We start from the raw sequence: 14,178 nt of genomic DNA on the forward strand, positions 1-14,178 counted from the left end.
ACACGAAGCTATTTCTACCAAAAGTAGTCATAATGACTGGTTTTAAAAAAATATGTAATAGTAGAGTATTTTTATATTTATTGATTTATTACTTTCTTACAGAAGAAATTCCATGTTATGTAGCACATTTTTGGTAGTATTAATCCATTTCTAGTGTTAGCATCTAGCGATCTGGCGATTGATCCGGAATTTTCCTGATAACTGGTATCATCATATCGAATGATACGCAGCAAAATCTTTGATAACGTGTGGGTAGTTGTACGAAACGAGAGAACTGGCTAATTGGAGTTAGATAAACAGATTGCAGGACCCTTTCACGCTTTGACAAGTAGCAGTCATTTTAACTGCTATTGGTATAAGTAGCCTTGATACAAAATTATCTTCAGTTTGAATACATAAAAAACAAAATAAAATTCATTATATTATTCTTTTGGTTGTCGTTGCGAAAGTCATTACATCATTGCGAAAAAAAGTATAACATGAAGTAGGAATTTTAAAATAAAGTTGTAAAACCAGTCAATTTCACTGGCGTGATAGTTCTAGTGTGAACAGGGACGGGAAACTATTGGAACGTTTATTTAGATGGTATTTGGAGTAGTGGCGCTATGAATTTGTTGAAGAATTTCGTACGATCATTCGTTCGAGAAAATCATCTACTTACGTATATCCGTAAATATAATTATTTGACGCAACATTGTTTGATAGTTTATAATCGCTAGTGCAATTAACGTAGGAGTTGAACGCTTGAAATTAAATTTCGTTAAGAAAGGAACTGGCAATTCGACCCGTGCAATTTATACGCGAAGAATCTGAAATGGTGTTCGTAAGTACAAAGGTCTGGCAACGTAATCTCTAAATAGAGATCAAATTTTGGCTAAAAGCAAGCTTGAACGTGTGCATAGTCTAATTGGGCCGGAGTCCAAGGTCCAAATAGTCTAACAATTCTCAAGGATGATGCTCTCCAATTTTGTATCTCGTGTACGATCCACGTGTAATGCAACTTGATTTCACAAATTTCCTTGTACTTCCATTGCTCACTCCCATTAACGGAAAAACAGACCAACGTTTACGTTTCAATGTTTCGCTTTTGAAACGTCGCTTACGCTCAGAGATATTTTGTCGCTATGGTAAAATTGCTTTGCACGTTGTTATTACAAATCGATCAAAATACCTGAATGCCCGCCAGCCAATAGCTAGAATAATTTTATTTCAAGGTTAAATTGCCACCGTTAACGCAAACAAATTTTTCTCTCTCTTTCTCTCTCTCTCTCTGTTCATCCGTAGCCGAGATAATAGTTTCCCCGGTTGAAATTTCGTTGCTGAAGACGAGAAAATCTGGATCCTGGTAGATACTCGATAAACCTACTCGTTTATTCTTCATTCTTACGTCAGTACGTCTGAGTAATTGCTAGCTGGCAATTTCGAGGATGCAACGTAAATTGGCAAGAGAGAGGATCGGGCTTCCCGGTTATAAATATCGTCGCAGATAAGACGCCTCCGATATTCCTTACGGAGCTTACTAGAAATCCATTCAGCTTCATCTCTCTTTCTCTTAGCCTCGGTATCTAGCTGTGTATCAACGACTGCCCGCGTAATTCTTCTTCTTATGGAGCACGCTTTATCGCGGCCGATCGTTTTCAACGACCCTTAGCTGAGAAAATAGCGAACAGAAGAAAGAGCACCAATCGATCGGAGCGGAGCGTGCAATTATAACTTAACGACATGGTGACGAGCAAATGGATTTGATTCGTTGCTTGGTCACCGCGTACTCGATTCGATATCCATTACATTCACCACCATCCTCCTCCTCTGCTCTGCTCTTTCCTCTTTTCCGTTTTCGCTTCTGCTCAGCGATTTTCCTTTGCTGACCCACCAATTTCCCAGGGCGCTTCTCGTCCGGCCAAACTAGTTTTCCTTATCACCGCCACTTATTACATTATCATTCCGTCGGCCCGCGTTTTATACAACCTCCCGACCGCCTAATATCTTTCTGCTGCGTCACGCGAATAACAACCGAACGATTTTTCTTTGTTACGTTGCTCGTCTCATTTCGTTCGCTGGGTCCGCTCCGATTAGTTTCGCGTTGTTTTTATCGTTCGATGGAATAGAATGCCGGCTGGGTATCTGTAAGGAGAGTTTGCCGTGCCATGTACCTGTTTGGTAGAAACGATTGCTGTGAATAACACTTTCCCACCGAGAATCAATCAGCAGCAACGCTCTTTACAAAATCGCTGAGATGAAAATCGTTGGAACAGCGAAGAATAGAAGGAACTCGCGATTATGTAACTCTTTTACGATTACGAACTTGTATACGAGTTGGAAAAAAACTTGCTGCGTCGCAAGAACGCTACTCAATTGAACAAATATTTACGACGCTGCGTTAAAAGCGTCATAAACGTTTGGCTCGCGATAGCCGCTGTCCACCGACAAATTGACGAGAGCAAAGTGGCTGGTCTTATTGTCAGAGTTCGATTGGCTCGGTGCATTACCAAAAGATTAGGATGCTTTTGGAGTTTTTGTTGCGCCAACGAAGAACCAATGGAGCGGATAAATCGCGAGAACGTGATTTTGAAGCTTTCATTTTTGATAGCCACTCGCGCGGATATCTCGTGTCATAAACAAAGTTTTTAATCAACGAATTTTCCAAGTCCCCTTCGAAAGAGGTCAAGAGTTAATTGAACGAGAGAACCGAGGTGAATTTGTTGCGACTATACGGTGGACCAGACGTGTCGTTCGGAGCGTTATCTGAAACGTACGCTGAGATTAGTTTCGGTGAAACGTCAGATAAGAGGAAGAAAGACGGGTTCGACGGTGATATTACTGGCAACTTTCAAGCATTTCGTATAGTTATTCAAGATTAGGCCACCGTTTACCGTTTCGTAGGTTGGCACATCGATTTCGTAAGGAAATTTCATCTTTAACCGTATCTATTAATCCGGTTATTTAAGAGCGAGAAATAAAAAAGAGGAACGAACACGATGATAATTTTTTCCTGTTTTTGATTTTTTGAAGATCACTTTTTGAACCCGAGTGAAATTGATCTGGTGAAAAAGTTGTATTTCGACATCTGTATAAAAATACCAAAAAGCACGGAAAGATGTGAAGAGGCACTAGACGTCCGATACATTGATACCTATTTTGTTTCCCTTTGAACGAGCGCTCGATGAGCGTCAATAATATTGTATAAAATCCATTAAAATATACAAAATATACAATACACATATTCAAGCGTATAATATAAAACAATATAAATCTTAATATCCAATTATGGAATAATTAAGTTTCCACACACCGCATATGATGCGTAATAAAACGTTGCTCGTTTTATTATAAATCGAATTTTATCAAAAATATTAACAGGATATATTTGATTTATTTTGAAATGTTACTCGTATATACGTGAAATATACTTATCTTTCATCGTTAACTACTGCCTATTATTCTTACGTTGGTATACAAACGCGGTAAGAAGATTTTAAAAAAATAGGGAAACATTGAAGTTCTTTTGAAGTTCACTGCAACAATCTCGAAAAGTAGCCATTGCAACACGGAGAAAAAGAGAACAAAGGGGAACCAACACACAGCGGACAACCTAGCCCTTCGTCGGATCTTTAAAAAACGAAGAACAAAAGTGTTGGTCTAAAATCAACGCGAAGACGATGCATCGAAAAGAACAATGAGAAAGCCGAACCGAATAAACTCCCTTTGCACATGAAATTCGGCCTCTTGAAAAAAGGAAAAGAAAAGGAATCAAGGCGTTTCGAAAATGTGCCTCTGGAGAGCAAAACCTGAGAGCAGAGAACCCTAACGGGAACCATGTCGGAAGCCCCGACAGGGATCCCGGAGGAAGAGCCATCAAGCTCGGTTCCCGCGGTGTCGGACACGCATTCCCTTCGCCATCAGTTCCACGATCACGCTCGGAATCTCCGTCGTTCTCCCCGTCTTCTCATCTCGCATCAGTGTGGTACATATTCTAGGTACATATTCACCGGCACGTTCAGCGGTTTTCAGAGCTCGGCGCGCGCGCGCCTATGTACTTTGTCACTCGATAAGTCGGCTGGGTTGGTTATGGAGCAGCGGCGAAATGAACCAGCAGCAGCAGCCTCGAGTGCGGAACACAATGGTCGCTCCGCGCACCGTCGACCCGCAGGATCGAACGAACAGTGTGGACGGGAGACACGTCGCGTCGCGGCTCCGGAGCGGCAGAGGGTTGCAGTGGATGGCAGAGGATGGCAGAGGGGAGACACAGACTGCTGGTTCTCGTATAAACGTAGAATATTGTCGCCGCACATCGAACCAAAATCCCTATCCGGCCGAGGAAAGTTGGCTATGGTCCAGCTCGGAGAGCCGCCGGTGGATCGCTGCCAAATCGCAGCTCCGGACTATCCCGCCGATTGCTCGGACAACCTACACGCCCACCTCCACCGCCGTCTGCCTCGTCCTACGCTCATCTGGCTGCCGAAGGGCCCCGTCCAACTCCCTTCCGACCCCCTTCGGCGTTGCTGTCCTTTCCAGATGACGGCCGAAGAAAAAATGTCGGACGTGGCCGCTGGGCAACCAACCGGGAAATATAGACGGATAGATGGATAAAGGTACGCGGGAAAATAAACCGCCACGGCATGGGCAGCATGGAAAGAGAATAGCTGTCCGCCGAGCGACCGACGTTGAAACGACTACGAGTAGACTGCTGCTTTGGGTGAACGGCGGGAGATAGATTGGCTGTATAAATCGTTGATGATGGACTGGTCGGTTTCGGTCGAATATGGCGGTGGTTTGGAGGAGGTGGTCGGATCATATAGCTACGAGGATTTTCGGTTTTCGGTGTTGAACGTTTTCCAGAAAGAAACCTTAAAATCCTTCGAGCCTTAAACACATTTTCGATGTTATAATCTCGTTTGTGGATAATGCGTTGCGATTTACAGAGTCGATGACAGTATATAGAAGAATGTAAGGAGAAACTTAATAAGTTAAATATATAGATTTCTTGAATATTAACAAGATTTAAAACGGCGATATCAGAGTCTTATTATCTGGATGTAATATTGAAAAATATATAACAAGCTGATAAGCAGTGTGTTACCATTCGTGAAGCTGAAGATAAGTAATAAGAAGCGTAAGAAAGCAAAGTACGGGGAAGAAATATCAGATAAGAGCTGAGTAAGGAATATCTCGGGCATTCTTGGAATTAACATAAAGACATTTTCCGCTACTATAGTCTAGAAATGAACAGAAAGAAAACAATTCCGGTGCTCTGTGTATGATATTCTTTGCAACGGAATCATCTCCTTTCGCGGGATTTTAAAGGATTCTTTATTCAAATATCAATGCACTCTCTATTGACTCGTAAAGACATTGAGAAAGCGTAAAATCAAAAGAAGTGTAGCTGCGCGAAAGCTTTGAAAGGTGACTATTATATAATTCGGATGGAGAAAAAAATACCTGGAAATTCTTACGTTAAATATTATAGAAATATAAGTTCGAAAATGTGAAAGACTATCGGGTTCGTAATTTCTTTTCTACAAGTTACAAATGTTGGATCGATTTTAAAAAGGTTAATGTAGAAATTTAAGATTTTTCCCCGGCAAGGGCTAGAAATGACAATTTTATTTTATACAAGTTACAGAAACCAGATCGACGTTAAACACATTTATATCGGAACATTTATTCTACTGGAAATAATAAAAAGTATTGCAATTCGCTCGAGATAGTTAATCGCTGTGTTAACCACAGCTCGTTCGCTGCAATTGCAATTTATTTCGAATAATATAGATTTATATTGAATGAAAACACACGTGAATTTTATGAAAGCTTTTGCTCGAATGAAAAGAAAATGCTTATAGTTTTAATTAAAAGCCCTTACGAGTATTTTAATGAAAACTAACGATACACCGATTTCTCGATAAGAAAACATCTTGTCTAAAAAATCATTGGGTTTCCCTTCGTGAACAAAGTTTCAGCTCTGTGTCACTTACCGTTTGTAATTCGCTTAATTCTTCGATGCGCGTTGCTTCTACTCGAGTTTCTCTCGCAACTCGAAATTGAAAACTTTCCTCTTTCTTCGCCATTACGTATCGTACATACACGGAGGAAAGTTTTTAATAAATGATATTTTAATCGACAATCTGCCAAGCGCGAATTGCGCTTATTATACTATGCATCTTAATAAACTTCGACGCGCGTTTAAAGCAACGCGTTTCTTTTATAAAATAATATCGATTCAATAATCTGTAAAGCGTATTTATAAAATGTATTTTCTTCCTAAGTGAATATTTTCGACGTAATGGGAAATTTTCTATTAAATCGTTTTTCGCACGATCAATTTTCTCTTCTTATAGCTCTTAATCGGTATCTTTGGATCGTAAATAACCTGTCACGGTTTGGGTCCGATTATTTAATTTTTATTTTATTTTACTTTATTCGTTATATCGTGTGTGCTCGGAAATACCATTAGTAATATAATACAAAAGAGAGAAGACACGCAAGCAAGTGAGTGATCCATTAATAATTTTATAATTACTAGGAACATAATAGCTAAGCCTGCTTCTGACTAATATGTAATTAAACGAGAACAGAAAACTAAGTACACGCTTAGATGGAATTTAAATACCAAGAATTACTAACTAATGAAATAGGAAGAAAAACATATACGAGATCGTTGGTATTTAAGTAAGCGAGATGGTTGAGGAAAAAAGGATCACTAGATATATGTTTGTGCACTATTGACATGTTTGCGCCATACCATTGAAACAGCTAAAATAGCCATACAATATACGATGATGTTGAACTCGTAACAGTTCAGGTTCATGGAAATCTCTGAATGAGATTCCCAAAATGTTGGACAACCAGGCGAAGAAATTTATGTCGACAGAATTTGAACAGATTATGGGACCATATTGGCCTAACCCAGGAGCAAAGAAATAAAACCAGAGTACCCCCATTTCGAAAGAACTTAAAAATTCTTGCAACGAATCCTAAGATTCTAAAAACACTACATGTCTCTAAAAATTTTATGTTTTTCCGCGAAATTGAAGTCAGAGGAGAGAAGAATACCAAGATCCTGCACCGACAAAGAATTCCTTTGCATTACGACCAAATCTTGTAATTTTACATTTAGCTATGTTAAATAGTAGTTTGTTTAAATTTTACCATTTTTTTAAAATGTTATTTTTAATGATGCATTTTATATTTTACGCGATAAGATCCTAAGTCGAGGGTTAACATCGAACGTTCCACGTAATAAAAGCCAGAGAATTATTTAAACGCGACAGTTTATCAAACGGTTGATTGTTATTGCTGCATAACAATTAGATACCAAGGCAACCGAGTCTAGTCGTCATTGTTTTCGTTATCAAGTTGAAATTTTCAAACACTCAGGAATTCCAGCTACTTTCAACGATAGCCCTGAACTCGTTTCGTTAATGTTACATCTGGCTATCGTTAGCTCGTAGCATAATAGCAACGTAGCTGCCAAGAGAGACCTGGACACGGTTGACAAGTCAACCGACATACGTTCGTTCGTTTCTCCCGCTATTATAGATAAATCGTGGATAGATTTCGTATAAATTACGATTAAATTGTAGATAAATTAGCGTTGGTGATAAGCAGAGAAAAGTTGGATCGTGTTTATTATTTTAATATTAATCAGATATATCAATTGCATATCTTTGCTGTTTACAAATTGCACGCAACTCCATTCGTTTCATGTCTCGATAACGTGATTGTTTAAACGTAAAAATCGACGGAAACTATTAAATGTCGTCGATATTCGTTACGATAGTAGCCACAAATGGTGGTATCCAAACGCTGCACTCGAAGCTGCACTAGTTTATAAGTAAACAGGTTCGATCTTTCGCCCGCAATTCTAATTGCAAGTGCCAGTAAACTGCAGCAATCATGCACCGAAGCCATCCATCAGTCGCCTAATTACCATTCGTCGATTTTTAATCGTCGTTAAGAGATTAGTGGTGTAACGGTGACGCTAGAAATAATAGATTATCCAGCGACATTAGCAGCGCCGGAAACCAAGAAGTCGAGGAATCGATACGAGATTAAATTCTCGGAGAACGACAAGGGGCCGCCGCGCCGCAGGGACATATCGAGCGGATAGAGAAGTTGCGCGAGAATACGTTTCCTGGGGCACGGAGACACGGTACGTCCAAGAAACGTAAAACTAACGGGCTCGAGGTGTCGTGGTTTTCGGATAAATCGAACGAGCTTCCTAAAGAATTTCCCAAAATTTAACCCTCTTCTTCCTACGACTATAGCCGCTCGCCGCCAAACAATATCCGTATAAAATGCGACGAGTACATCTGTTCCTCGCGAATACAATTTTAAAACTTTACCGACCGCTAGCGGTTCAACAGCATACGCACGTCCGACCGGCAACTCAGGCGCCGATTCTCCCCGGCGCCGGCTCTGTTTCAGTTTAGACTCTCCAATACCATTCTTTTCTGTCATTCAGTTTCTCAAATTGGTATAAAACTGTGGGAGCTTATAAAGCAACGCAACTGACGCAACTGAGCAAGGTGCCTTAGTACTAAATAACAAATTACAGCTCAAATAATGAGAAAGATTGTCGGTGACAGAAAGCCGATTAATAGGCTATCGGTCGATAAACGTCGGAGATGAAAAGCCGATTAATAGGTTGTCGGTCGGTAAGCGTCGGCGACAAGAATCCGATTAATCGGCTATCGGTCGGTAAAGTGCTAAGAAGACGATTGTCTTCCATCGATTAGATCGATGGTAACACGAGCTTCGCTCAAACGTGCCGTACCACTGACTTTCGACAGAGATAACCGTTACGAAAAGCTTAACAACAACCCTCTTTCGTTCCCGGATGAAACTAGCTGTAACTAGGTTTGTAGGTGGCACGTAGGTAAACTAAAATAAAGAGATCATTAGTATACTTGTGCATGCAAAGTAGCTGTAACTTTTGCTTCTTTATTGATCGTAACTCGTACCGAGGTGGAGCCATGCGCGAGAATTCGATATGTTCTGGGAAAATTTCGGTCCTTAACGAAATGCCGGTATAAAAGGAAATCGAAGATCGTGGTAGAAATTCGAAACGCTATTTTATGGCTCGATGCCATCGATCGATATACGTACAGGGGTATTATACTTGTAATCGAAAGGACGATAAGAGATTGCGTTTCTTTTCAAGTTTATGGAAATGATCTCTAACCCTTTGGATATCACGCGTCATTGTAGTGCCATCGACACGTTCACGACACGTAAGGAAAGAATATTAACGACATTACTTGTGGGGAAAAAACGAGCGAGTTTAGTGGGCAAAAATTTCTTCGTATTAAATTCAACAATACGATACAAATGATACCAATTTGTTGAATAATTTAGTTCTTTGTGGAAACGTAGTACGTAATTGTTATTTGCATCGTTAATGGAATTGCTTTCCTTTGTTTCATAATATGAAATTATTCTCATAACGCAGGCAATGATACACGCCTAATAAATAGAAATTAATTTCTACAATTGAATTCACATTTTTATTATATTGCCGATATTCGTTACTTTATAATGAACGTGCAAAGGCAATTTGATATTTTTACAGAAATATTTTACGTTGTAGAATTGTGATTACAAATGGTAAAAGATTAAATGGGACAATATCTTCCCACGGTATTTTAATACTCGAAAACCATAACAAATTTTACCGCGGTATACCGCAAAAATTAAATTCGTTGATACAAGTAATGGTAACTTGAAAACTCGAAAACAGATACATCGCGGAAAGGAAAATACGCGATTAATTAAAGCTATATCGCGATTCTTTCCGCGATGTCCCATTACACGCGGGTCACAATATTTCACGATCGGACGTAAACGCGAAACGAAGGTAACCGAAAACGGCTGACTTTTCCTGCAACTCGTTAAAATAATCAAAAATGTACTAAACGATCTTCAAATATGTAGTTTGTCTCACCGCTCAGTTTCGAAAAGCTCATCTAGTTCCTTCAACAAACTCGTACTTTTATAACGTATTAACGCGTGAATGCCACGCGCTCGCACTCGTTGGAATTAATCAGTTTTCCTTTGAAAACGCGTAGAACAAATAACGGTATCGGCGATCCTTTACGGCGTATATCGTGATTAAAAAGCCTGCCTCAGGCATATACCATCGATTTTTGTTTCACCGCGAAAACCAGCTACTCAGCCTGTCGGTGCGCGATTCTCGTCCTCGTCATTATATCAGAAAGAAGGTGGAATTTCCTCGTTTCGAAGGGAACAGACCACTTTCGATTCACCTTAATATTCGATTCTTGCGTGTTTATACGATTCTAATTACAAATCCAATCACAAATATTTTATTCCTAAAAGTCTGTTCGAAAGTTTGAAATATTTCTGACAAATAAATAAATCGCTATAAATTTTTACGCGTCTTTTCCAATTGAACATCGGTATAATCATTCGAGACTCGTGTATTTCGCGCGAGAATTTGTAGAATTTCTTTCACGTTCGATCGGTTACAGCTACCATTCGTATCTTTGTTCCTCGACTGTTCCTGTTGAATTTGGAACAATAGTGGAAATCCTTTCAATGAAAAACTGAAATTTACTATGGAACGTATACCGGTTGAATCCGTTTTTCTTAGTGAAACAAGTTTTCGGAAATATTGTACGGGTACTTGAATTTACTTACAAGTCTATGCATATTTGCTTATATACGCTCTACGTGTCACCAAAGTTCTATAATTTTCCGGATCTCCGGCTTGGATATGTACCTTTGTTAGCTGAAAGTTTTTTGTCAATGGTGTTAGCCGCGCTCCAGCTATTTCCAGTTATCGTTGAATTTAAGCGAGCACCAAAAAAGCTGTTGAATCTTTACTTTTCCTAGGACGTGTTGGCAATCGAGGATTAAAAATTAAAAGTAATTTCAAGATCGAGTCTAGGAATGGAAAACAGCCTGTCGTAACGTTCTCTTGATGTTAGATCCGTTGTATCTTGAAAATGATAATTATTACTATAACACGCTCCTCGGTGATTCACGAGAGACTTTGAGTTAACCGATACTTTCTGTAATTAAATGCTATCACGACACGTTTCATAACAGCCTTAATCAATACTTAATTATCGTCTTTAATGCACGTGATGTATTATAGGTCAAAGATAACTCAACGCAAACTACCTCTTATATGCAGAACTAACTCTAACAAATTCATCTATGTCTGCCGTATCTTTGCGTCGAATATTTTACAAAAGCAACGTTGTTTCAATAAAAAAAAAACGTAACTGTGTCAGACTTTCAGTAGTAATCGAGAAACAATTGAAACGTGTTATTTGTACAAGTTGAAATATTCCCGTGATTCTACTACGAATAGTGTAACTTTTGATACTAGAAATTTGCTTGCGATGCTGATTGCTGTGCGATAGCAAAAAGCACTGAACTAGCAAAAAGAAAGAAACGAAATATTTTGCAAGTAGATCTGCAGTCAATGAAACCAGAATTTGACGTGCACGAAATAAGTCCGGCTTTGTCATACGATGAGAAACGTCTAGTTAGCTCGATAGAAGTAGAAATCGATCGTATTAAATTACACAAAATTACAGCTGTTCGAATGTGTCAAAGGAGGGAAATATCATCGATGTATTTCACATACGATAAAACCGATTCTGTTCGGTTGATATTGTATCGCGTTCCTATGCTCGATGAAAATCTCAATCGACAGAGGATCGAATTTAAATCCGGAAATAAAGACTTGACACGGAAAGTGTCAAAATAAAGTATGCCCCGCCGAATGAATTATCAGCGGCCACAATTTAGTGAAAATCTGTATTTACTCGTGGTCTCTAATAATCGGGACCATGTCCGCTCGACTATCATAACTATAAAGTCTATCTACGCCTTGAAGGGAAACCCCCGCCCATTTGGACTTATCTAACGAAAAGCATCGCTGATCGGCAAGTTCGTGGATCAGCGATTTTCTCTCGATTAAACTTTCCTCTGGCCGAATTTAAACGGTCGTCGTTGCCTCGTTGTAATTGATGAAGATGTAGTCACCCAAGACCGCGTATCTACTTAGGAGTCATATCGGATATGATTTTCACTTTTACAGATTTTCCTCGATTTCTCGATTGATTAGATTTACGACGCATAACGTAATATACGTAGCTATTTCTCAGGGCTTTGCTTAACACTTTGACTGCCACGTTGGGCATATACGACAGGTCACGGTTTCTCCTGTGACGCCACGGTGGTCATTGGTGAACGGAGCGCATGAACTTCTTACAATTGTAAAAACTGTATGAAAATTGACAGTTAGGGTATTTTGAATATAACCGACAAATAGAAGATACTTTGAAATAAAAAGTGCCCCATTGAACAATTAAACATTTTTATTAGAACATCGATAAAAAAAAATGAGAACAAATCTTGCATCTAACGATGCACTGTGTTAAAACACTTTAAACATAAATGTAGCTCATCGATACAATCTGGACAATAGGTGGTCACCTTTTTGGTCCGATTCTTAGCAATTGTTGATCATAACTGTTTGACATTTTTTTTATGACACTCTCTACAAAATTTTCCTGCCATTTACGCTTGCCCTTCTTTCTTCTGCATTTCGTGTCGCAATCTTTGTCGAATAAGTATATTTGACGGCTCCGGTGAATGGAACTGTGTAAGGTGCATTACGAGTACCATTCTAAAATCAGATACCTTGATCTTTGTTTTTGTTGCTTGTTTAGAGAGTATCATCGCGTTTGAAATTGATGTATTTAACAATAACTCTAAAGCTAATTTTATATACCACTTGAGGGTTCTTCCATGTGGTGTAGAATATGCTATCATTTGATCTGATAAATCTACAGCATATTTTCTTCTGTTGTAATCTACCACTACCATTGGTTTATCACAAACATAATTTTTTTTGCGCACCTCTACCATTTCAGCCTAATATCTTCTACACGTTTCAACAATATATTCTGCACGTTTTGCTTACAATAAAATAACGAATGCGAATATTTTGTTGAAATAAACGAAGCCTTGTTATAATACGTCGCTATCAACTGTTACCAAGGCGCCACGGTGGTCACCTGTAACCACCAATAAGATAAACGGCCTTACATCATCAATTTATTATTATTTTGCCATTATATGCTTTGAATAATAAAAATACTCCCGTGGCGTCCTAAGCGAAAACACGTGATTTCGACGTGACAGTAAAAGTGTTAATAGCTCAAGTGACACGAAGCTTTAATTAACTAAGTCAATATAGGTGACCACATTGTTTTCTTATACAATAATCGATAATATTTGCGATCATCTTGTGCGACTGAGAATTGCCCTGTCGACAAATATTAAAACGGTACGTTGGCACTGAACTGGGACGAGTGTACGAATTCTTAAATTGCTTTTCCATCAGCCTCGGCCTCTGACTGCCTTTCAAAAGGAAAGAAAAAGCGAGGGGATTACTCGTTTCGCCAATGATCTCGCTAGAATCCTCATCGATAACCGAAAGAACGTGAATTTGACAAACTTCCTTCGACCATGCTTTGTCTCTGACTAAAATCGAACGACCGAAAAAATATCACCTATCGTATTTTAAGGGGAAGAATAATTCGCCGACGAAAAGTTTTTCGCCAACGTAGCCGAGTTTCCACTTTCACGCGTGCTTTTCCGAAGAGAGGAACGTAAGCGGAAGTTGGTTGGCTTATTCGACTTTTAAACTTAAGAAGGGTAATGGACGAGAGACGAGCAACAAGGACAAAGCCACGTTCTCTCGCCCCTTCGACGTTCCCAGCCGATTCTCTCGTTGTTCGCCAATGTTTTCACGATCGTACGCCACACGTTCATCCGCGTGGCTTATTTAAAGTAAGTACTAACCGGCTCATACACACATCGTTCCTTTGCAAATACCGCATCCCAATACCAGGCAAACTTTCACGTACAGATTTATCGTACGACGAAAAGCCGAAGATTATTTTTACACACTCGCAACTAGAATTTTCAGCGAATAACCATGATAATTGTAAAACGAATTTTCAAAATACTCGTAAATAAACGAAAGATTAACGTTTTAATAATGATATAATTACGGATATTCTATTAATATTCTATTAGTATAATACCATACTTGCATATGCATAATATATATAATAGCAACATTATTATATCGTACAATATTTCGGGGCTTCGTTAAATTTGCTTACATATAATCAA

At 39.1% G+C, this 14,178-nt stretch overlaps 1 protein-coding gene and 1 long non-coding RNA gene across 3 annotated transcripts in view; one reads left to right on the forward strand and one right to left on the reverse strand.

Annotated features, from left to right (window-relative positions):
* The window catches only part of LOC117157940 (semaphorin-1A), a 382,000-nt gene that overhangs the window by 346,430 nt on the left and 21,392 nt on the right, over positions 1-14,178 (forward strand). The window lies entirely within an intron of this gene.
* On the reverse strand, positions 62-2,275 carry LOC143302826 (uncharacterized). Its single transcript, XR_013058637.1, has 2 exons — positions 662-2,275; positions 62-380 (listed from the first exon to the last, which is right to left on the reverse strand). It is a non-coding gene; the product is annotated as an uncharacterized LOC143302826 (long non-coding RNA).

The sequence above is a fragment of the Bombus vancouverensis genome, chromosome 6 (genome assembly GCF_051014615.1).
Source record: "Bombus vancouverensis nearcticus chromosome 6, iyBomVanc1_principal, whole genome shotgun sequence".
Taxonomy (NCBI): domain Eukaryota; kingdom Metazoa; phylum Arthropoda; class Insecta; order Hymenoptera; family Apidae; genus Bombus; species Bombus vancouverensis.